At 32.7% G+C, this 24,957-nt stretch overlaps 1 protein-coding gene across 2 annotated transcripts in view; it reads left to right on the forward strand.

The window, feature by feature from the left end:
- The first annotated feature begins 13,444 nt into the window (after positions 1 to 13,444).
- The window catches only part of LOC150104940 (uncharacterized), a 44,226-nt gene continuing 32,713 nt past the window's right edge, over positions 13,445 to 24,957 (forward strand). The window contains exon 1 of one of the 2 annotated variants that reach the window (XM_090396059.1): positions 13,445 to 13,564. The gene's annotated coding sequence lies outside the window, so the exon portion shown is untranslated. The remainder of the gene's footprint in view (positions 13,565 to 24,957) is intronic. The other variant, XM_090396057.1, reaches the window with a different exon arrangement.

Raw genomic sequence — 24,957 nt, forward strand, 5'->3', positions numbered from 1 at the left:
CTTGTATGCTGTTATCGGGCTAGTGTAGTTAAAAATAAATCTAGCGGCCAGCCTTATAATTAGCAATACTCTATTTAAGTTAATTATATAGTCTATACAAAATTTAGTAGAATATTGCTGATTACTCTAACCGGGAAGGTAACTTTACCTCTAACTGGTCAGCCGTAACTTTATAATACAATGAACAGAATGCACCAGGTGAAAATCGAATATAAAAATCGATAAAACGTTGATTTTTATGTTTTGCTAACATGTAAGCGAATGTTAGCAAAGACAATATTTACGGAGGTAATCCCGCCCAATATTGATATTTTTTAGGTGGAGACTCGTTCATTGTATACTACGTGCGGTATACTATGATTCTGGACAATATTTTATTATTTATTTTGTATTTTTTCCCTCTGCTTAATCGTTGCTACCTTGCATATGTATTTAATCACTGTACATTAGTTTGACTTGAGAGTCGATAAAAACTGGGAGAAGATTACACATTCTCACGATATTAGTAAGACATGTGGGGTTGCTTCTAATGTGTAAAGCGAGGTCTAATTTTGAACTGATTTTTTGCTTCATTTATATACTTATTTATAAATAAAAACATGCAATTTGGATTATTCGGATACCTATTATTCGGATTCGTATTATCTTCGATACCGCCAGAACTCAGCGCTCCCTTGGGACCCTTCAGTTTTCTAGTATTTTTTAACATGTATAAAAGAAAATTAAGTGCTCATTTTTGGGCGAATTTCTAAGATTATAATCCCATTTATATAATAGATCAAAATGAAATACATTTCCATTTATCGGCAGTCCTGTCAATCTACTGGATGCTGTTGGAGTTGATTTTAAACGAACGTTTTTAAGTTCCTTGTAAAAATGCTAAACATTATTAATAAATTTTTTATTACATACAGGTTCATACAAAATAATTCTCAGAACTGCATTATCTATGCAATTCTGACAATTATTTAATTTGGCAAAATATTCTTGAAGATTTGTAACATTTATTTCAGATGATAATGCCATCTCTAGAGTTAAAAAAATCCCCTAATTCAATAACAGGTTTAACACTACTTTCTTTAATAACGTGATCCATATAGATTTATAAATAACGGAGTGGGGAGAGCGCATAACCCTCCCTTACTTTGATTTAAAATTAAGCCATTTTCCTGTACATCTTTGAATTCTGTCTCTACAGATTTTCTGCGCCTACCTCGGTAAGGAGCGCGAGCATGATAGGATATATGGCATTTGAGAAAAAAAAAGTTCTTTTCAAAACGAATAAAACGAGGGGGCAAGATATAAACGTAATAGTTGGTAGATCGAAAAAGTATAGCGACGCTCATTATTACTATTATTAGATGACAATCCCTTTTACGTCAAGTTCTAAACTAGAAGCATGCTAGTATCATGAAAGTACCAGTTTAGATCTGTCGTATCACTTCCACTCAAAGGGACTAACTTAGTCTCTTCATTTCGCTAACTGTTGGCATTTAGGAAATGATTTTCATCATCCGAGGTGAGATAGCTTTCTTATTGGAAGTTCGAAGCAGAATGAAACCGATCTTTTTCGATAAAAAACAACCATTTTCACTATACTTCAAACTTCCAAGAAGGAAGATATCTCACCTCGGATGATGAAAATTATTTAACATTTCATCAACTGTTAATATTTAACCTAAATGTTAACAGTTGATGAAATGAAAGAGACTATCACTTCCACTCAAAGGGAGTGGATACGACAGATCTAGACACTGGCTTTATCTTGCCTGAATTGGTACAGTTATCTCTCTTTTCGCTAATGAATATTAGCAAAAGTCCTCGAGTAGTTATGAGTCTACTGGTGTTCATAAAAGCTATGTGTGAAACGACAGCTTTTAATTATGTCGGTAACGGAGATTTCGGGTTGGTGGAATAACACCAGCAGGATAAGTGAAGATTTCTTTAATTCTATAGGTGAGGCATTAAATCAACCTTCATGTTCACCGAGAGTTTTTAGTGAAAATTGAAGTGTTTGTTTGAGACATGGATAGGTTGATGCCGTTTTATGTTTGCAATAACGATTATTAATATTTGTAGTATTTGCGTGATAGACAAAAACCCACACAATTTCCTCCGGGAACTAGAAACCTAAATAAACGATATCACCAAGCGCACGGCTTCAAACTACTGGGAGATATATATCAATACGCTACTTCTTACTTCCGTATCCACGAATACCTACTTACCTTGATATGTTATGTCAATATAACATTAATCTGACTAATAGGCTCTCCAAAAAAAGAGGAAATACCGAGGAATTCACTTACCAAATCCTGCATCGATCACATCAACATATGAGTACATCCAAGCTCATATACATTATCAGTAATAATAATAATAACAGCAAAACTCGCTGATCATTACTTAATAGTTACCACTTTTCACAGCACAAGTGGCAACTACTCCGCAAACAGAGGTAACAGAACTCTACGAAGCAAATCAGACTTGACAACCGTAGTAAAAAACATCGTAGACGACCTCAATAAATAACAGACTAGACGTCTGCTCTGTTTCGATGATCAATAATTTGATATCCAATATATGAAAACTTTCTCCTCAGTTTTGCAAAGATAACAAGTCCACAAAATGTTTTCAAAAAAGTAAGTCAACCGAAATCAACCCATGAATAAATAGAGATATATCAATACGTAAACGCATCGTCTGAACATTCTTTTGGAAGAGATTAAAAAAATAACTGGCATTCCAATTACAAATATTATAAAAATACTTTTTTTCTTACGATAATGAATTTTTATCCTCAGTCATATATATTTCATGTTCTTTGTATGCATCTTATTCAGGGGTGTAGTCATAAAAGAAATTGTACCAGGGCTCTACCTTGGAAACAAAAATCCAGAGCATGAAGTGCGGCATTATTATTATTATTATAAATCTAATAAACGCCGCTGCATTGGATAAAAACAGAATAACATTAGTGGTATTCATTGACCTAACAAAAGCATTTGACACACTAATACACAAAACCTTGTTAACGAAACTAACCCATATCGGAATTGGAGGTCATCTACTCCAGTGGTTTAAAGCATAAACGAAAAACAGAAAGCACATCACACGTATAGGATCAGCATACAGCAAAGAGGTACATGTAACCTGTGGAGTACCACAAGGAGCTGGCCTATCTCCCATTCTATTTAACATATACACACACGACATAAGCCAACTCCCCCTAAAAAGTAAAATCTTCCAGTACGCAGACGACACGGCCATAGTATCCATTCACAACAATGCAAATATCGCTTACACAAATATGCAACACGACATAATTCAAATCATTAATTGGTTAACCGAAAACGGCATATATATAAACCCTAGAAAAACAAAGCTAATGGTATTCAAAAACCCCCAAACCCTGCCCATAGAAACTAAATATCTCACTATCCGACATTCATCCCCCTGTACACAAAGCTCAGAACCTAAAATCACTACCATCACACAGGTGAAAACAACACGCTATCTCGGACTTCACTTCGATGCTGATCAAAGTTGGAATAGCCATACAAATTACCTACATACCAAGCTTAGGATAATAGCAAGCAAACTATACAGATTAAAAGACATTGCCCCAACCCACATAAAAATACTAATCTATAAAGCATTATGTGAAAACATGTTAAGATATGCAATCACATCATACGCATTCTGCACAGACTACAGACTTAACAGGCTACAATGGTTGCAAGATAAAATGGTAAAACTGATATTCTGGGAGAACAACCCACTCTTATGCAGGAAGCACGTACAAAACACAAAATATTTAAGGTGAAACACTTATGCCACTACACAGTTATGTTAAAACATTACTACAGCCCAACATATAGAGTAATCAGAACAACATATGAAATAACAAGACCACAGTCAACAAACTACATAACATATAAGTACAACAATCACCATGGCAAAGCCACCCAAAACTTCTATGTATGTACCTGACATGATAAACAAACTGCCGTTCGACAACAGAAACCTAGGAACATACAGAGAGCTGAAACAGGTGTTATATAAATATTATAGCGAGAATTTAAATTAGAGCAATTTCTGTTTCCCCCCCCACACAAACCTATGACAAAGCCCCTCTCAAAAAACTATCACTACAAGAACACAAAGAAACAAACATGCCATGTCTAAATTCATCCCTATCTGCACAAAACAAAAAAATTAAACTGTAATAGCAGTTGAAGTCTTCCAAGCACGTACCAACAAACAGTAAAATCAACACCCGGCTTGTGACCAGTATAGGAACATAACCAAGAAACTACCACCATCTATCATCTGTTATCTTCCTCAGATAAGCTCTGCTAAGCTTCGAGGAAGAAAATTATTAACTTGCAAGCATTTGTTATTCATAATTGTAATGTGTTGTAAATGTCATATGTATATATAATTATTACAGCATCTATGTATGCAATTTATCTGACACATAAAAAATAATAAATAAATAAAATAAATAAATAAATAATAATAATAATAATAATAATAATAATAATAATAATAATAATTATTATTATTATTATTATTATATTATATTATATTATATATTATTATTATTATTATTATTATTATATTAATATTATATATTATATAACCCAGATTCGAACGGCAAAAAGAAACTATTACAGCAACAAATTAACAACAGCACAGAACGACATAAAGGAAACCTGGCACCTGATTAATGAAATGCTGGACAATATACACAGAACCACTGCCACAGAAACAATAAAACACAGCTTTGCCTGCGACCCCAAATCCCTCAAACAGTTGGCAAACAACTTTAATCAGCACTTCGTGAACTCTGTCCAAAAGCTACAAGAAACAACCTTTCCTCACACACACGAACATTCTCCACTAGGTCCACGAGCAACCCAGTCGATGTGGTTCCCCACAGTAACAAAAGAAGAACTATCACTTGCAATTCAACAAATTAATCCTAACAAAGGACCGGGGATAGACGGAATCAGACCAAAAGACATCAAGAAACACTCAACCGACCTACTCCCAGTTATACAAAAACTGTTAAATAAAATCTTCGAAACGGGACACATACCTGAAACACTGAAGACTGCACTAATCACACCCATACACAAACAGGGAAAAAGAAACATAATAAGTAATTACAGACCTATCGCCACGCTGCCTGTAATCAACCAAATCATGGAGCGCATTGTACATCAGAAACTCTCCACATACGTTGAAAAATTTCAAATCATACCCAAAACACAATATGGCTTTCAAAAAAATAAAGGAACAGCAACACTCCTGGAAGATTTCACAGATCTAATAAACTCTGCATTGGATAAAAACAGAATAACATTAGTGGTATTCATTGACCTAACAAAAGCATTTGACACACTAACACATAAAACCTTGTTAACGAAACTTACCCATATCGGAATTGGAGGTCGTCTACTCCAGTGGTTTAAAGCATACACGAAAAACAGAAAGCACATCACACGTATAGGATCAGCACACAGCAAAGAGGTACAAGTAACCTGTGGAGTACCGCAAGGAGCTGTCCTATCTCCCATTCTATTTAACATATACACACACGACATAAGCCAACTCCCCCTAAAAAGTAAAATCTTCCAGTATGCAGACGACACTGCCATAGTATCCATTCACAACACTGCAAAAATCGCTTACAAAAATATGCAACACGACATCAATCAAATCACTAACTGGTTAACCGAAAACGGCATATATATAAACCCTGGAAAAACAAAGCTAATGATATTCAAAAACCCCCAAACCCTGCCCATAGAAACAAAATATCTCACTATCAAACATTCATCCTCCTATACACAAAGTGCAGAACCTAAAATCACAACCATCACACAGGTGAAAACAACACGCTACCTTGGACTTCACTTCGATGCAGATCAAAGTTGGAATAGCCATACAAACTACCTACATACCAAGCTTAGGATAATAGCAAGCAAACTATACAGATTAAAAGACATTGCCCCAACCCACATAAAAATACTAATCTATAAAGCATTATGTGAAAACATTTTAAGATATGCAATCACATCATACGCATTCTGCGCAGACTACAGACTTAACAGGCTACAATGGTTGCAAGATAAAATGATAAAACTGATATTCTGGGAACAACCCACTCTTATGCACGAAGCACGGACAAAACACAAAATATTTAAGGTGAAACAATTACGCCACTACACAGTCATGTTAAAACACTACTACAGTCCAACATATAGAGTAACCAGAACAACATATCAAATAACAAGACCACAGTCAACAAACTACATAACATATAAGTACAACAATCACCACGGCAAAGCCACCCGAAACTTCTACGTACCTGACATGATAAACAAACTGCCGTTCGACAACAGAAACCTAGGAACATACAGAGAGCTGAAACAGGCACTATATAAATATTATAGTGAGAATGAAAATTAGAGCAATTCCTGTTTCTCTCTCCCCCACCACACACACACACACACACACACACACACACACACACACACACACACACACACACACACACACACACACACACACACACACACACACACACACACACACACACACACACACACACACACACACACACACAAAAAAACCTATGACAACCCCCCCCTCTCCAAAAACTATCACTACAAGAACACAAAGCAACAAACACACCATGTCTAAATCCAACCCTATTTTCACAAAAAAAAAAAAAAAAAAAGTTAAACTGTAATAGCAGTCGAAGTCTTAAGCATGTACCAACAAACAGTAAAATCAACACCTGGCTTGTGACCACTATAGGAACACAACCATAAAACCACCACCCTCTGTCATCTATTATCTTCCTCAGATAAGCTCTGCTAAGCTTCGAGGAAGAAAATTACTAACTTGCAAGTATCTGTTATACACACTTGTAATGCGTTATAAATATTATATACATATAATTACTACAGCAACTATGTATGCAATTCATCTGAGACATAAAAAAAAAAAAAAAAAAAAAAAAAAAATGTATATAATCCATATTGTAAATACTGTAAATATTATTATTGTATGTAACTTATACTGAGACATAATGAAATGTAAAAAAAAAAGTATTATTATTACTATTGAATTGTGAGTGTATGCTGCATTACTGCATTGTATCGTGAATTGAGTGCACATTGATGCCAATCCATATTTAGCTAGTTTAAAAAAAAAATGTATACTCATATTTATAAAATGTACACTGCATTTTGTATATCAAATTTTCGTACTGTACAGAAAAGATAATATGTTTTTCATTGTGTGTGTGCAGATACTCTGTGTGATAGTAAACCTTATCATTTTCATTGTAAAAACAAAAACAAATAAGTCGTTTATAAAAAAAAAAAAAAAAAATTATTATTATTATATTCTAAATTCAAAAATTCTGTATAAACCTTATTTTAAATATTGTAAATATTATTATTGTATGTAATTTATACTGAGACATAATAAAATGTTTAAAAAAAAAAAAAAAAAAAAAAATTATTATTATTATTATTATGTATATTCTATATTCAAAAATTCTCTATAATCTTTATCGTAAATATTAGAACATGTGTTGTAAATACATAATACAGAGGCAAAAAGTATTTTTAAAAACTTTAATTGAAATCCAATGTAGAAAATGTAGCACTTTGTGCTGAATTCTGTAAAACTATAAGTTGCAATGTCACTCAAGATGTTTATTGTATGTGTAAATATTTTAACAGATCAATCAAAAAAAAAATTCTTATTATTATTGCGACGACCATATGGCAGAGTGGTGGGCGTGGTCCTGAGAAGAGAAGGCTTGTGGTACGCCCTAGATGAGAGATCGTAGTTGAGCTGAGATCGAGATGAAGTAATCTGTTTTCTGAAAGCATCGAAGAAGGAACACGCTCGCACTCATTGTTCTTAATTTTAGGCAGAAATTTTACATCGTATTCCGAATTCGTACTGGAATTTTCATTCTTTTTAAGTTTTGAGAAGTAATTGGTTAATTTGTTTTCATTGGTTCTCTTCATATTGTTGATGCACTATTACACTTCTCTTCTTAAAATACTTTCTCCAACACCATATAGCAAACTATAGCGAGGACACAGTTTCACAGAGCACACTACACGTTTTAACTTGTCAGGTCCATTGAACTTGTTAGGGGGTGTAGGGATGACAAACGACCAACTGCGATGTAGCATTGTGTGTGGGGGTGCAATATTGTCAGTTTTCTTTGGTTTTGAAACTTCGAAACCGAACATAGACGCAGGTCATTGTCTTGTTTTCTGAAACGAAAATGACAACAGCGGCAAGCTTTTATTTTTTGACCGAAAGCTGGAAACGCATTATAAGTCTCATTATTATAATTCTTATAATTTATAATAATGAATTTAAAATTTTTGATAGTTTTAAAAAAGTACTAGGGCGTGGCCCTGACTCGACTACACCCCTGATCTTATTATTATTAAATTCAAAGATGTATGAAAAATTATACACATAATTTTTTGCAATTATTAGCTCTTACCCATATCAGAATGGATCCCATTTACAGTTCTTCAAAATGTTCTCTCTCTCTCTCTCATTTAATAAAATTCTACTTCCGTGTACATCTTGAGCTGGCTCTTGTTCTTCTTCCTACCTAATTATTGCGAAGTAGGAAGAAAAGAAGAGCCAGCTTAAGACGTACACGGAGGTAGAATTTTACTAAATGAGAGAGAGAGAGAGAGAGAGAGAGAATTTTGAACTGTAAATTGGATTCATTCTGATATAGGTAAGTGCCTTAATTTCAGAAACTAACTAGCTAATAATTGCCTAATCAAACTAAATAAATATCTACAAGTGAATTATATACTCGTATTTGAAAAGCTAGGTACGAGTAATATTAAGACGCCAGATATCCATGTTATCAGAAAGAGGATGAAGATCTTCTTGTCAGCAAAAGGCTGCAGATGCAACAGGTGATAATTACCTGTTGAATCGAATGACCACATAATTCCGTTTTTCTATCTTCTTTTAAGTATGCCATCATCATTATTAACTACGCTATGACTTAAATTTTTTTGAGTGTCAGTACAATATAAGAAAATAGCTTTCCTCATCTATGTATTCATTTCAATTAACAATCCTGAAAATAAAACACTGATCTTTAACAGATTATGATTAAGCCGAATGAGAAGTTCAGATAATGACTAATACCTTTTTAGTACTTAAACATATGCCATTGCTGAACACAAATAAATCGACTCATATATATATTTTAAGTGTTATTAATTCATTGTATTATTCATGTTTGAACTCAATACTAAGATTAGTATCACAATGATTCGGAGTTAAAATACAACGTTTTTTAACTCCGAATTTAACTCATTAGTTTTTGCATCCATTTTCAGGATACGTGATTTATTTCTTATGTAACTACTGCAGATTTCTCAGAACGACCAAAGTAAGGCGACACACTGTTACAAGGAATCTGATAAACAATAGAAGTGTTTATCAGATCCTTTCACAGAATCTAAAATCCTTTAAAGTAAGATGAAAAAAAGGTTGCAAGAGATCTGAAAAAACTCTACAAGTAATTTATTCATTAGAGATCTAAACTCCTTCATAATAGGAACTTTTCTGTTTACAAGGAGGGGAGACAGCTCCATAGTTGTGTATGACCTTGCTGATGAAAATATCACTGAAACCATTAGAGAGAAAAGTACATTTTACTCTGTTTCTTGTTTTCATAGAGTATCAATGCAACAAGGTGACACCATGGACAAGAAAACTTGCAGGACTAAATTTTTAATAGGAATAATGGTGATAACAGCCTCCGTAGCTCCGTCGGTATCGACGATGCCATTAAGTTAGAAAGACCTGGGTGTGAATCCTGTCTAAAAAGCAATGAACTATTAAGGCTTTTCAAGCGAAAGTGAATTAGCCAGTCTCACACGAAGGTTGAAGGGGTTTTTCCCTTCGGAAAGGCGGGTTTTTCATCTAAACAGGAACCAGCCAGAAGAACACACATACGCAGTATACAGAGAATGTAACGTACATGTAGACAATACAAAGAAGCTTAACCTCCTTGTCGGCATTACGTTGAGAAGCAAAGTTACCTTGGCCGTGAGAGACCATTGAGCCCAGTGGCGGCCGGTGAAAAATTTAAGTGGGGGCGCTGCATATACAAAATAAGAAAAAGAATTCTTTTTTTTTCCCCTAATCAGTACTAATTTATTAACAAGTAAATTTACATATTAAAAATTGCTTTATTAAAAATATTTCATCGTCACCACGAACACACGCACCAATAATAAAAGTTTCGTACACAGAAATAACGCGCGCAAGCATACAATTTACAAGCATACAATATACAGATATTGTCGCTACAGATAAATTGCATGTCGATTTCGAATTCCTTAGATCGCAGTGCTTTTGTTTTGTGTAACGATAATTGAGAAAATATAATTATTTTCTTATTTTCAACAGTGACACTCTTCATAATTCAGCCTTGTATCTATAATAAATAAATAATTATATGTTGAAAGTTTTTTTTTTTTTTTACCTTGGGTATAATATATGTTAATGATACCAAGTTTTTTTTAAAATATAAACCTGTTTTTTTTTTTTTACTCCATTTCCCAAGTAAGCAAACAGACAAGCCAGTCAAGTTTGCGCCTGCATGTGTTGCAAGTCTAGCTGACCCTGCACGTAGTGCAAGTCCAAGGTAACGAGTTGCCTTGGACTTGCACTACGTGCAGGGTCAGCTAGACTTGCAACACTTGCAGGCGCAAACTTGACTCACTTGTCTGTTTGCTTACATTTAAAATAACTTGGTATCTTTAACACAATTATATGTATGTTATTTTAATAGAATAAAATAAGATTTACCAAAAATATTTCACCCTCACCATGAAAACACACACCAATAATAAAAGTTTCGTATCTCAGAGAAATAACGCGCGCAAGCATACAATTTATCTGTAGCGACACTGCTCAACGAGCAGTGTGGGATTCACTTGTTACGTGCAGTGACAAGTGCAAACGAAAATCGGCGAGTCTGGCCGCAACGTGATAATTCGGACACTGAGTTAGATCGCAGCAGTGGTGCACCCAGAGGGGGAGGCACCCCTGCCCCCCCCGGGGAAAAAACACTAGAAATTTTTCCAAAAAAAAAAAATCTTTTCTTAATTAAAATTATTATTATTATTTTATTTATGTTGTGTCGTGTCTTCTATTTCTATAGTATTTATGAATTAGCGATCATTGCAGATGCTCAGTCATAGGTAGTATGCGATGCGTAATATGTATTCTCAAATCGTCTACTGAACTCCCCTCCCCTCCCCCATTCCAAGATTAAATCCTGAGTGCACTACTGGATCGCAGTGCATTTGTTTCGAAATCTAAAGCGTTAATCGAACAATTCCAATGATTAACTATTCAATCAATGTCGAAACATAAGCTGTAACCTTTAACATGTTGTATTACATTTATATAATGTTGTAAGCATTGTTATTATTTATAAACACAAACAAAATTTAATTTTTTCGTTTTTTCCTTGTGGGTTGCTGCAGTGTTGCAATGCTTATGTACAAGCCGCCACTGATCATGGGCATATCTTGTGTGCCTGTCTGTCTTCTTCCGAAAAATTTAAGAACCGAAGACTTTTACTTGGTTGGCGAAGAATAAGGATATATAAAATGAGATGCAATTGTTTTTTTTTTTTATAAAAAATATAAAATATAAAAAAAAATAATAAAACGCATTTTAAATTATATTCGTGGAGGGCAAGATGACAGAATTCTCCAATGGAGTTAGCGTGAAAAAGGATTTCTCATCGTCGTCCTTTCCATTTTTTGTTTGCTTATTTTGACGAAATAAACGAAATTACCCAAGATAATTACAAAATCAAAGAACTTAATAATATCAGGTAGAAAACTTTGTTTAAGTAAATTTAGCCCATTTCCAAATGTATAGAATGCTAATCTACAGGAAACAGAAATTCGTCGATAGCCAGTGCATGCTTATCATGGTATGCGTTTGTTTTTTATCCATCCACATTGTTTACATTATTTGAAAACATTTTGAGTCCGTCCACGTTAGATAGTCGAGAGAGGCAAAATAACCACTTGTACGTGCTAAGAATACATGATTTCTGGAATAGAATCGCTGTACTGATTAGAGTAATATGGATATTATCATATTATATATATTTTCATTCGATTCGTTTTCCCATCTAAAAAAGGAGAAAAATGATCTTTTGAGAAACGTGCTTGCATACACAGAATCGAACCAATTGCCTTTTCCAAGCAGTGCTATTCAAAGTAAATTTAAATAAAAATATTTTTTGTTTAAATAAAATTAAATATTTTATTTAATGAATTAAATATGATATTCCAAATATTAAACAAAATTCGATATAAAAGAGTTTTATTAAATTAAAATTAAAGTAAGTCAATAAAACTATTTAATATTTTTAATAAAGAAAAAAGGAAAAAAAAGCAAGTTCTGGAATGGAATTTTTGACATTGAGAATATCGAAATAACACAAAATTTGACGAAATATAATGTATAATGTAGTTTTAAACGAACCAAACGAAAACAATACTCCTTAAGCGATTATTGTGATGTCAGAACATTAGACAGAATACTAGGTGTCTCTAATGTTCTGTCTGTTTTTATGTTCGAATATTTCTAATACTAAGCGATATTTTAATATTATGTTTCTATAATTAGTAATAATAATAATTAGTTATTTTATTATTAAATAAAATAATACATTTTACTATTATGAAAACAAAGATATTAAAATAACGTTATTTGATTTTTATTGACTTTGCAGTTCAGTCCAGTTATAAATTGTGACAGAAGGCAGAGTAGGGATATAAAAAAAATCTGAAAAAAAAAAAAAAAGCTTCACGAGCTTAATGTACGAGACATGAAATGAAATTTCGCATTAAATTAAATTCCTATTCGTTCATTTGAGTAACCAAACAAGTAGACGAATAATAACAATAGTTCACTGAAAAATATAAAATTTCAGGACATATATTTATGTGCATGTAGGTTAAATCTGCGTGGTCTGCTGTTGGGGTTGGATGACGTCTAAGAACATATATTGAATAGCTATAGTAATGAATAAATAAATAAATAAATTGTATTTAGAACATGATTGACGGTTCTGCTACACATGCACGTCGTATTATTAATCTCATAGCTCTCGTACGGTCACGTGCAATTGTCTCGCTACTAGCAAACAAAAAAGGCGTGGCATATCAAGTACATATTTTCGCACGTGTTTCTGTTTTGACAACCCCCACCTTGTTACTAGCATAAAGTTAGGCTTACGTCACACCGTACATGCAGTTGCTTTAGCAGCATGCCTTCCAGTAGCTCGTAAGCCTTATTTCTTTACTGTAACAGGCCGCGAATGACTCAGGAAGTTAAAAGCTGGTACAAGAGATTTGGCTGATAACATAGCGGGTTGATAACACACCGCAAAGAGATTCCTCTGTCCGAAAAGGTGCGGAGTTTCTATCGGCAAACTGAAATCAAGGTGAGTGGCTATGAGTAGCCGTTTCTATTTTATGCGCACTGTTCTCGCAAAGTGTAACTTTTTTCTTTTAGAATGTCCACATCTTCTAAAGCAGACGAACTTTAATAATACTTTTCCACTGCATTAAAAGTTGATGTTTCATATCGAAATTGGAAAGTTTAAAGAGAATAAATAAAAATTATCGGTGCATGTTTGTATTGATAAAATCGCCTAGAAAAACAAAACAAAACATGGAACCTGTAGCATGCAGTAATATTTTAAAGTGCGAAAAAAATTTAATTTGTTTAAAATAAAAATTAAATATATATCAATTATAATATTTAATACAACATATTAAAATATAAATTAGATGGTCATTTATTTCTATATTTGTTATAATATATTAAAATATAAATTAAATATTTATTTATTTATTTATATAAAGAAATGTTAGGAAGCATTAGGAGATAAAACAATTAGTACAAAAATCTTTCAAAGATGGACATTATGGTATGATGAACATATGAAAAGCTTAGCGAACGGGGGAAAAAAACTCCATTTCACAGCTACAAGACAAATCGAATACCTCAATGTATTATTATTATTATTATTTATTCGTATGGAGTTTCTCCCCCTTTTCTTCCTGGCCATTTTATTTTATTTATTTATTTTTTAGGACGACTTGAGCCCCCTCATGCGGAATTAAGTATTTATGAATGTAGATCCGTGTGTTCATGGGACCAGTTTGCCTGTTCGGAGGGACGAAAACCTGAGTTTCCGGGCGCACAACACACGGTCAACACTGAGATAAGTAAAATTAAACAGAAATACTGTGGAATAAATACTCCCAAGAATTAGAATATGATTTGTTATAGTACTCCAGGAAGGATCTGGTGATACAACTTGAAAGAAAAGATTAAATGAAAGTATAACAGTAACAAATATTGAATTGGATAAATGGAAAAATTGAAGGTAATAATATTAATCAAAATCAGGAACTCACGCATCAGATAATATTGTAAAATACAGCCAATAAATAACTGGATCCAAAAACGGAAAGAAAATGGGAAAAATCATTTTTTTTTTTTTCAATTGGTAAAAGATGGGCAAAGAAAGTAAAAAAAAAAACAAAAAACAAAACTGGATACAAAAGGAAAAGAGAAGTAGGAGAATTAACACAGTATTTAACCCTTAGCTCGTCCACAATACTAAGGTACTATAAGCTAACAACTTTCTTGAGTGGAATTCACATTAATAAATATAAATACACTGTAGTCCACGACTTTCACTTAACCATCCAATATCCCATAAAAGCCTCCGCAGCCCAGTCGGTATAGATGAAGCCCGTTGGTCGGAAACATCTGGGTTCGATTCTCGTCCATGACGTGAGGAATCTTTATCTGGTCTCTTTCGACTGAAGGTGAGTTAGCCGATCTCATACGGTGGTAGAGGGTTTTTTCACCCGGAAACTCTGGTTTTTCGTCCCTCAGAACAGGCAAACTGGTCCGTGAACACACACATGGATTTAGTCATAAAATACACATACTTTTTCCTTAGGAGGAGTCAACCAATAACGGACTGTGGAGGAAGGGGGGAAACCCCATACGAATAAATAAATAAAATCTAATATCCCATCTCTGAAAGGACACTGTGTTGATACATTTAATTATTTTAATTTCGAAGGTATGAGAAATTACTAAACTCTCTCTCTCTCTCTCTCTCTTCGAATAAAATATTCCGCACTATACAGTTGAGCACAAGATAGTGTGAAAGAATGAATCTCAGTTGGCTTCGGAACTTTCAAAAATATATTAATCCTTTCGCTACTTAGCATCATTAGAGTTAGGATCTCTTCAACTGGTGCTTTGAAAAACAAACTAAAATCGATTACTATTAAGAAATAAGTATGGAAACACAAACAACCACACATTTAACAAGTAGAGTAAAACAAACACCTTGCACTAAACTATATAATTGTTGTTTTATGTAGTAATTTATGAACAAAAACGCGTCATTTAAAATTTTATACAATATTGGTTTTAATGGATAAAAATAAATAACAAACAATTTGATTTAGTAGCGATCTTTCTGTTTTTACAGGTGTTACTTTTGTTTGTCCAGATTGGATTTGAGCACAAAAGTATTTAAAGCGCATGCGCGTGTATAGTTCCTAGATAAGAACCAAAATTTACAGTTGTTCTGATGTACAGTACAGAGTTTGCTTGCATGTAAAAATGAGAGGAGATAAAAATTGACGTTTAACCTGAAAAGAATTCCAAAGTAGATGAAGATAATATGATATAGTAAAAGCTTGTGTGTGATATAAATATATAAATTACAGTTGAATAGAAGGAATAAAGCATGCTATCTTGACTCTTTATCTTAATAATCCGTTATATTAAGGATAAGCGTATTTGAAACAGAATGGATAATGCATTGCATTAATAAATGATCTAAAAATTGTACTTTACTACCCATCAGGCAGTTTATAAGCTTTATAACTCCAAGTTAGTGTGTGTGTGTGTGTGTGGTACATTTAGCATGCAGTAATTAATACACAAATGATTATACAACATAATGAAAAAAATGCTTGTTAGGCGCAAAATATAAATATAAATAAAAAATTTATATTAATTTGTATTATTTTTTTTATTTATTTTTTATTTCTTGTGAATCGTATTTTCGAAAATGCTGTTAGCCTAAAATGCATTTCTATTAATATCACAGGTGGACAGAAGGTTAGATAATTCGGAAGTCCTACCGTTTTTTGACCAAACACGGATTTTTTTCAAACCACTTCTGACGTCTAATTAAAAGGACAGTGGTGGTAATCTCACACCGAATAATAAAGTTCATCTCTACCACCTGAAGGCACAATCATCCACTCAACGATGGTATTCGAACCCATAGCCTGTTAGATGGGGAGAGGATACGCCAGCTGCTCGGCAAAGAAGACCAGCTATTTTATTATTTATACTAAACTGTATACGAAAACAAACGTTACATCAGTAGCATAGTGGAAAGGTCTGCAGTGCGAAATATATAATGCGGTCATAGTGGAAAGGAAACAAAACATACGTTATTTATTTATTTATTTTACATTTTTAGATAAACAATGTTGTGTGTCTAAACCTCTTTTTAACTGGAGAGAGATTAGCTGAATGGCCTTCACAGTGGTGTAGCTAGAGCTTTTGCCGCCCCTCTCAATACATAGCAAAAATACTACAAAAAGTCGAAACGACGTATAGGGAAATAAATTAAAACACTATGTTTTTTTTTTTTTTTTTGAAGTAAAACTTTAATTTCAACATTCTAAAATGTTATTTTTCTTGCTTTTCTGTTAGCAAAATCGTCGATGACACTGGCGACGTCTATTTCATAGTAATATAGGTAATTCTTAGTCAATTTTATTTAGAAAAACTCCTCTCACAACTAGCAACATTTACAGCAATTCTGAGGAAAATTCGGAGTAATATACAATATTTGGAAATGAGTTCTCGAGACTGTATTTTAGAATTAACTGCAACAGTTCAAAAAGGTTCAAAGTGCCGCCCAGGCCGGACCCCAACCCCCACCCCCACTAACTACGCCTCAGCTTCCTTCATGACTTTTAAGAACGTTTCATAAAATCTTTATTCAACACCGGCAGTTCTTGTATGGGAAATAGGAATTATTCATTTATTTCAAAAGGCAACAAAAAGAATTCTAAGGATTCTCTACATTCGGGAAAATATTGAACAAGAAAGTAACGTAATAAATAAAACAAGTGTTACAGTAGATAGGAGGATACATGCATATGAAAATTTTCTTTAGACATTCTGCACTTGACCTTCAAGCAATAAAGTTTTTATGGTAATAAATGTGCGATTTACCGCATCAATTATAGAAATGTTTCACTGGATCGGTGACGCAGTTTCCAGCAGATGCTTCTGGAATGATTTGTTCCGCAGTTGATTAATCTCAATATGCAAGATGAATTCTGGGTTTAGCCTTTCCTCATATTTTCCTGGATAGTTTGAAAAACTTCCATGAAACTTTCCAGAAAAACCAAACAGTAAATAAATAAATATATAGAAAACGTATGTTGTATTTCATTGGGTGGTACCTAGCTCGCACATCTTTTCAGTCTGTCACTATGAAATATCATCAAACAGGATGTCCAGTAAACAACAGAAACAACTAGAAGACACAATTTGCAATGCTTTTCAAAAAGCACACTGCACCTGCTACGATGAATCATCCTGTCTGATGGATCATCATTATCTTTTTCTCTGTATATTGTAATATACAGAGAAAGAGAGAATGAAGGAAGGGAGGGAAGAAATGGTGCCCACACAGATGTTTCTGATATGTTAACGTATTATGTTTATGATGGCCACAATACAGCACCTTATGAAATTATAGGGTAAAGGAATTTTTAGGATATATTTTGCTTTGTACGTCAAAGAGCTATTATATTTATTTAAGTTTAATATTTTTTAACTTTAGTTTTTTTCTCAACCTCTAAAATTAATTTCAAGCCGCATCCTTTCCAGTTATCAGAGAATATCGGTAAATATGCAAACTCATTTAGCGCTTCGTTAGTGCAACTTTCCAGGAAGACTAAGCAGAATGCAGTGGCCTGAATGCAAGATGCTGGTTAAGGATAGTCTAATTAAGAAACAAGATTTAGCGTATCTTGAGGATGACACTGGGTTGGACTGTTCTGAACTACGGTCGAAACAACTAGAGCTACGAAATGAGTGTATTGTGTCTGTTAGTTGCGTGTGTTTCTTCTGACTGGTTTGTCTTCAGTTGAAAAACCCTTATAAAGATTCTTCGCATCCTAAACGGGACTCCAATCCTGAAGGGAGAAGATGCGCATATGATTAAAAAACAAACAAACAAAACATGAGCTTTCCTGTTGATTAAGTGAGGCCCATTTCTCTGAAATAAAAATACGTTTTCGAGTGAAGATGAATTAACCTATTTCACAGAAGATTAAGAGTTTTCCTTTCGGTTAAAATTTTCATACTTCAAACAGTCATATTGGCTTGAAATGATACAACAAATGGACATTAGCTGAGCAATAAGCTTGCAACAAGTGGCCTGAATGCAAGATGCTGGTTAAGGATAGTCTAATTAAGAAACTAGATTTGGCGTATCTTGAAATAAGACTTAAAATTATGGAATGATAGAAATATAAGTAAATATGACCTGAGGGAGTACATCAGGAATCTGACTAACGGGCTATAACGATATAGGAAACTTGAAACAAAAAGGGACCAGGGCAACAAACCTTAGACGTGATGTATTCAACCTCAGAACTAAATATTAAAATCGCTATTCAACCGGCACATAATGATTGTATAACTCTTTGTATGAGAAAAAAAATGTGTTTAAAAGCATATTGATATTTTCCAAATATAAAGTTCTCTATTGAATTACAGTAACCTAAAACATTGTCTCCCTTTCTCAACCATGTCTGTATCTGGAGAGGTTCATACATACTTTTTTATACGCATCTACTTTCTTTTTCTTCTTTCTTCATCGCTAACCAAGTAATGGTTGTTGGTCAGCGATACTACTTTATTAGGGGATAATAATAATAGAACAAGTTGCTTTCCGGTCACCTACTTTGCCCAGCCAGCATTTTTAAAAAAATGTCTGTAAATATGTGTGTTCAAAGAAGCTGGTTTGCATACTTTGAGGGACAAAAAACTCTCTACCTAGGTATGAGATCTAACCCGCCTTTAACTGAAAAGTCGTGATAAAAGTTTTTAGCGTCATGGACGGGATTCGAACCCAGGTCTTTCCAACCAAAAGGCTCCGTAAAAACGAACTGAGATAGAATGTTCTACATCTACATTAGTAGGTTCAAATAAAAAGTTGTAATCCAGAGAGTCTGCTCTGCATACCAAACATGAAACGTTCTCAAATAATTTCAAGTCTCCAGTAATTAGGATAGTGGAGGATTCACACCGGATAATAAACTTCATCTATCATCTAAAGATGTACAAGGTAGTATTTATTTTAACATAACATGGCTAGAGAACGCAAATGTAATATAATTGTCCAATCAGGCTGGCAACTGCAGAGCACATCCCCACCTTATTATTATAATTTCTTACATATCGCAGAGCTCAAACAAAACACTGCAGACTTTTAAACATACCTCAAATAGTTTTTCACTGTCCCACTTCAATCATGTGTGTTTCAATGAAGATGGTTATTTCCTAAAGTTCTTGTGATGTGTTATTATTGCTTTAAAAATTTAGTGACTAAAATCTCTAATTTTTGACACACACACACACACACACACACACACACACACACACACACACACACACACACACACACACACACACACACACACACACACACACACACACACACACACACACACACACACACATCATCATCATCATCATCATCATCATTAAATATCAGAAGAAAATGTAGTTGATAATTTGTCAAAGACTTACGTTCATACATATTAATGTATGAACTGCTATTGAATTAATATAATACAGTAAAATATTTTGATTGTACTTGAGAAAAATACAAATGGACAATTTTTATAATAATGACACGAATCACTCTGGCCACAGGCAAAATGCGATTCCCTATCTTTGTTTGCGTGATGATAATGATGAAAGATTCCATCAGACTAGTCACTAATGGTAAATTTAATGACGCAGATAATGATCCAAGGGAGATAAGCTAAACTGTGATTTTTAAATTATTTAAAAATTACATCTCGAACGGGAAACAATAACGACATTCGAAAATACAATCAAACAAAAATGCTGTATATCATTAAAAGAAACATTGCACAGAGTCAATAAAAAGAGAACCATTATTCAGTCAAGCATTTAAAATCGATATAGGTTTGTTTGTATTTAAAATTTTATTCACTTGGTATATAATTAGAGACTAAACGTCGAACTTTCTCGACCCACTTCAGGCTTCCAATAAGTGCAGCTGTGGTCTCACACATAGCGATGAAACTCATCGCCCACCTAAGATATTCAGGATAGCAGCTGGTTAGACAGTTGCTATCCTATCATTCAGACAACTAGGCAGCAAGTAAATATAAAATACAGTATTTGCATTAGTTTTATTTTATGTATTCTGTCTTTTAGACTGTCGTGTTTTTTTAAGTTCTGCGCTTACATATCATAATAAAATAGTTTGTGATAATAATATTTGTTCAACAAATCTATAGATAACGATTATAATTAAAAATATTAAATATGAAATAATGTTCATCTGTTTTCTTTGTAAATAATTTTAAACTAACTTTATAACTTTAATTTTAAATGAACTATTTTAAAATGGTATGCCCAAAATATAGTAAAACAAGGCTTTCGCATTTGGATTCTATTAGCACCAAATTTTTTACAAACAGAATTCACCATTTCCTAAACCATTTTTTGTAAGTATAACTTTCTAGACGGCAAGAACATAAATTGTGACCATTAGCAATTCATTTGCAGGCATATTTGAAAATTATCTTTAATTTACACAGGGAAAGTACATTTTCTTTTTGTCACCAAAATTTCATTTTATAGCATTGTGACATTTTATTTTTATATTTAAGTATTAATTATCTTTCTCGTACCTTTGTAAGACAAAAATTTAAAAAAGTCACCTCATTACAAAGTTTGGCTCTTTACTGATGAAAAAAAAAATGAAATTATATTTAAAATGTATTCGCATTTTGGAAATATCCAAAATGTTTTCGTGATTCTTGGAATTATATAATTACTGATGGAGTAATTATATAAATTCGCTTTTTTTCTAGCCCCACATCCAGTACATATTTGGTACTTATAAAAATACTATGGAGACAAGTGTTAATTTTTATGAGCGTTTTTATAACTCCTAAATATTTTGCCAATTTTTGAATTTCAAAGCCTACTTATTATTGAAAGATTAGTTGTGCAGAGTTAATATGTTTCTACAAATTATATTTCTCTAAAATATTGATGAAACTATTATGTAGGGTTTGTAAAGTGGAAGACCTGAATTAAAATAGACATGTTAAATTCGTTAATTGATTAATGACGCAGTAAATTGAGAAGAATTATTAATAAGCCTCGTGACCTTATTAAGTCAGGCGTCTCAGCCGTGAGGAGATCGAAGAGAGAGAGAGAGAGATTTCACCATAAGTAAAAATCGAACATGATTAACGATCAAAAATATACATTCGTCTGCTCGCTATCGGAGATTTAAAACTTAAGCTGTTTCATCCTGTTTATTCTGAGATCAAAATAACGCTCTGGTTATCAACGTTTTACAAATTGTTCAATCCCTTAACATGGCATCTGGAAGAAATTATTAACCTACCGCTGCTGCAGATTATCTTTAAACATCGTCAGTTGGTATTACAATAATATGCCGGCTAAAAATAAAATGTTTGTCATACGCATAAAATATGCTCCACACATGCGCGTATGTTCCCTCTGGCCATGATTCCTTGGGTTCCATGAAGGTGCCATGTAAATTTAATAATATAATAATAATGATTAAATCTCTCTCTCTTTACACACACACACACGCACATAAATATATATATATGTGTGTATATATATATACTGTATATATATATATATATATATATAAATGTAGAAAGTATTTTTACCTTGGGTATAAATATGTTAAAGATACCAAGTAATTTTAAACCATTTATTTTTAAATTGCAGGCGCAAACTTGACTTTTAGTCTGTTTGCTTACTTGGGAAATGGAGTAAAACCAGGTTTAAAATTACTTGGTATCTTTAACATATTTATACCCAAGGTAAAAATACTTTCTACATTTATATCTCCTCCAGAGATTCTTATTTAATAAGGTTAAAACACCTTATGGTAACTTGTTTTGGCGAAATACTTACAAGCTCTGTACTACTAATTCTTGGTATTTCTAATTCTAGCCTAGCTCCCACTGACGAGACCTCAATAAAGGTCGAAACCGGTCTGGGTAGTGGCCCCTTGCCTTTAATACAAAACATTATACATCCCCTTCTTGGAGATGTGTTTTGGCATTAAGGGTAAATATTAAGATTAGTGATCGGAGCTTGTTCCACCTTTGCCGCGAGTTTCCCTGGTCCTGCACTACCTGTGGGATCAGTTAGACTTGCATCAATTGCAGGCGCAAACTTGACTTTTAGTCTGTTTGCTTACTTGGGAAATGGAGTAAAACCAGGTTTAAAATTACTTGGTATCTTTAACGTGTGTGTGTGTGTGTGTGTGTGTATCTTTATTTATCTTAAATATTTAGTTTTTTATTTAATCTTTATTTATTAATGTTTATTAATATATTTATAAATTAAGAATATATATATATGATATGATATGACATGAAATATCATATTATATTATATTATATCGTTGTCCAGGACGTACGTTATACTTACAAATATTTCTACGTTGTATAAGTTTATATATATATATATATATATATATATATATATATATATATAAGGTTTAATGACTATTACCGAGAGAAAAGATGACAAGATATATTTAAAAAAAAGATACTACTAGTTTACTAGTTTCGTTACATGAACATCCTCAGGTATCACATTCAAATAAGTATATAAAAAATTACAGAGACTTAAACTTGTACTAACAGAACAAGTATAAAAAACAGTAGCGTGTTTGAAAAAAATGCAAGTATGAGTTCCAAACAAACGAATACTACGCGCTGTCGCGAGTGCGCCAGTACTGAACAGAAGCAACGTGTGCGTCAGAGAGATTGTAACTCAGGCTGTTGTTGATATGAGAGGAATCTAGAGAAATTTCCCTAGATTCAACAATCTTTCTTTCGAGTTCATCGTAGCACACATGGATGTTAGCAGTTTGAGTCCAGTTTACAATGTGCTGGCGGCCTTCGTCTGAGTTAGCTGAAAAGAGAACGTGGCTAGAGAAAGCGCTAATAATAATATTAATAATAATTATAATAATATTACGGTAATAGTCATTAAACCTTTTTTATAATATTCCAACCGAGTAAAAATGAATTTTGAAAAAAAAAAAAAAAAAATATATATATATATACACACACACAAATCATCGTCGTCATCATAATTTTCATGGATTTAGTCCTACAATGCCTCAGAAATTATTGTTGAATCTCTTTAGAGGACGTCCTGGTTTTCTTTTTCAAATTGGTTTATAATTTAATACTTGTTTTGGTAATATTTCTGTTTCCATTCTTCCCACGTGAATGAAATTGAAATTCTTCCTATCCATTTATACTTATATATCTTTATTTTTTCTAATACTGATTCCTGGTTTCTTTCGTAATATCTTAATTTCTTTTGTGATCGAATCGAGTATATATAAACTTCATTTCAGCTGTTATTAAACTTCATTTGTCTTTTTGTTTTATTGTACAAATTTCACTTCCATACAATAGGATTGGTAGGACTAATGTATTGTATACTTTTTAATATCGTTTGCTTTTGAACTAGATTAGGTTTAAATACAAAGTTAATTATGCCTGTTATTTTTAAATATTTAACAATTTTTAAGTTTATATATTTTTCATTTTCATATACAATCATACATCCTAGGTAGTTAAATGAATTCACCTGTTCTAAAATCTTGTTATCTATTACTATTTTAGTTCTTATTTGATTTTGTCATTTAAAGGCCATTGTTTTTGATTTTCCTGTTATTATCGTTCCATAATCTTCGGTTATTTCATTTAAATTCAAAATATCTTTCTGTAAGTTATCTTCAGAATTTGTAATTATTATTTGCGCATCAGCAAAAAAGGAGACTGTTTAAATTTACAGTAGGCGAAAGTTTAATACCTTGATGGGAATTTTTATTCCATTTTATTATTATTTCATTTAAATAAATATTAAAAAGTTGCTGAAAGGGGACATCCCTGTCAGACTCCTTGATCTCTCTCTTCGGATATGATAGTTCATAATTTAATCTCATTTGTATTTGATTATGTTCATTATATACTGTACTTTTAGAATATTATTTGGTATTTGTCTTTCTTTTAATATGCTAAGAATACTTCTTTTAACTTTATGAAATGCTTTTTCAAAGACAATAAATGTAATATGTGTTTCTAGATTTGCATTCTCTTCTTTTCTCTATTATCAATTTTAGACAAAAGCTCGTGTCTATACATGATCGTTCTTTTCTAAATACATTTTGTACTTCTAAAGTAAAGCCTTCGAAATATTTTATTAGTTTGTTAGTTAAAATTCTGCTATATATTTTATAACAGGAATTATAATACTTATACCTGCATAGTTTTTAGAGTTATCTCTATTAGCTTAAAAAAATAGGGATCACTATTGCTTTTTTCCCACTCTACTGGTGGGTAACTTGTGGAAGAAATTTTATTTAAAAATAATAAGTCTTTTTTTAAACCTTATTCTCGCATATTTATATAATTCTGAACCTAA

This window comes from Typopeltis vanoorti, chromosome 7, assembly GCF_054136105.1.
Source record: "Typopeltis vanoorti isolate ZY-2024b chromosome 7, IOZ_Tvanoo_1.0, whole genome shotgun sequence".
Taxonomy (NCBI): domain Eukaryota; kingdom Metazoa; phylum Arthropoda; class Arachnida; order Uropygi; family Thelyphonidae; genus Typopeltis; species Typopeltis vanoorti.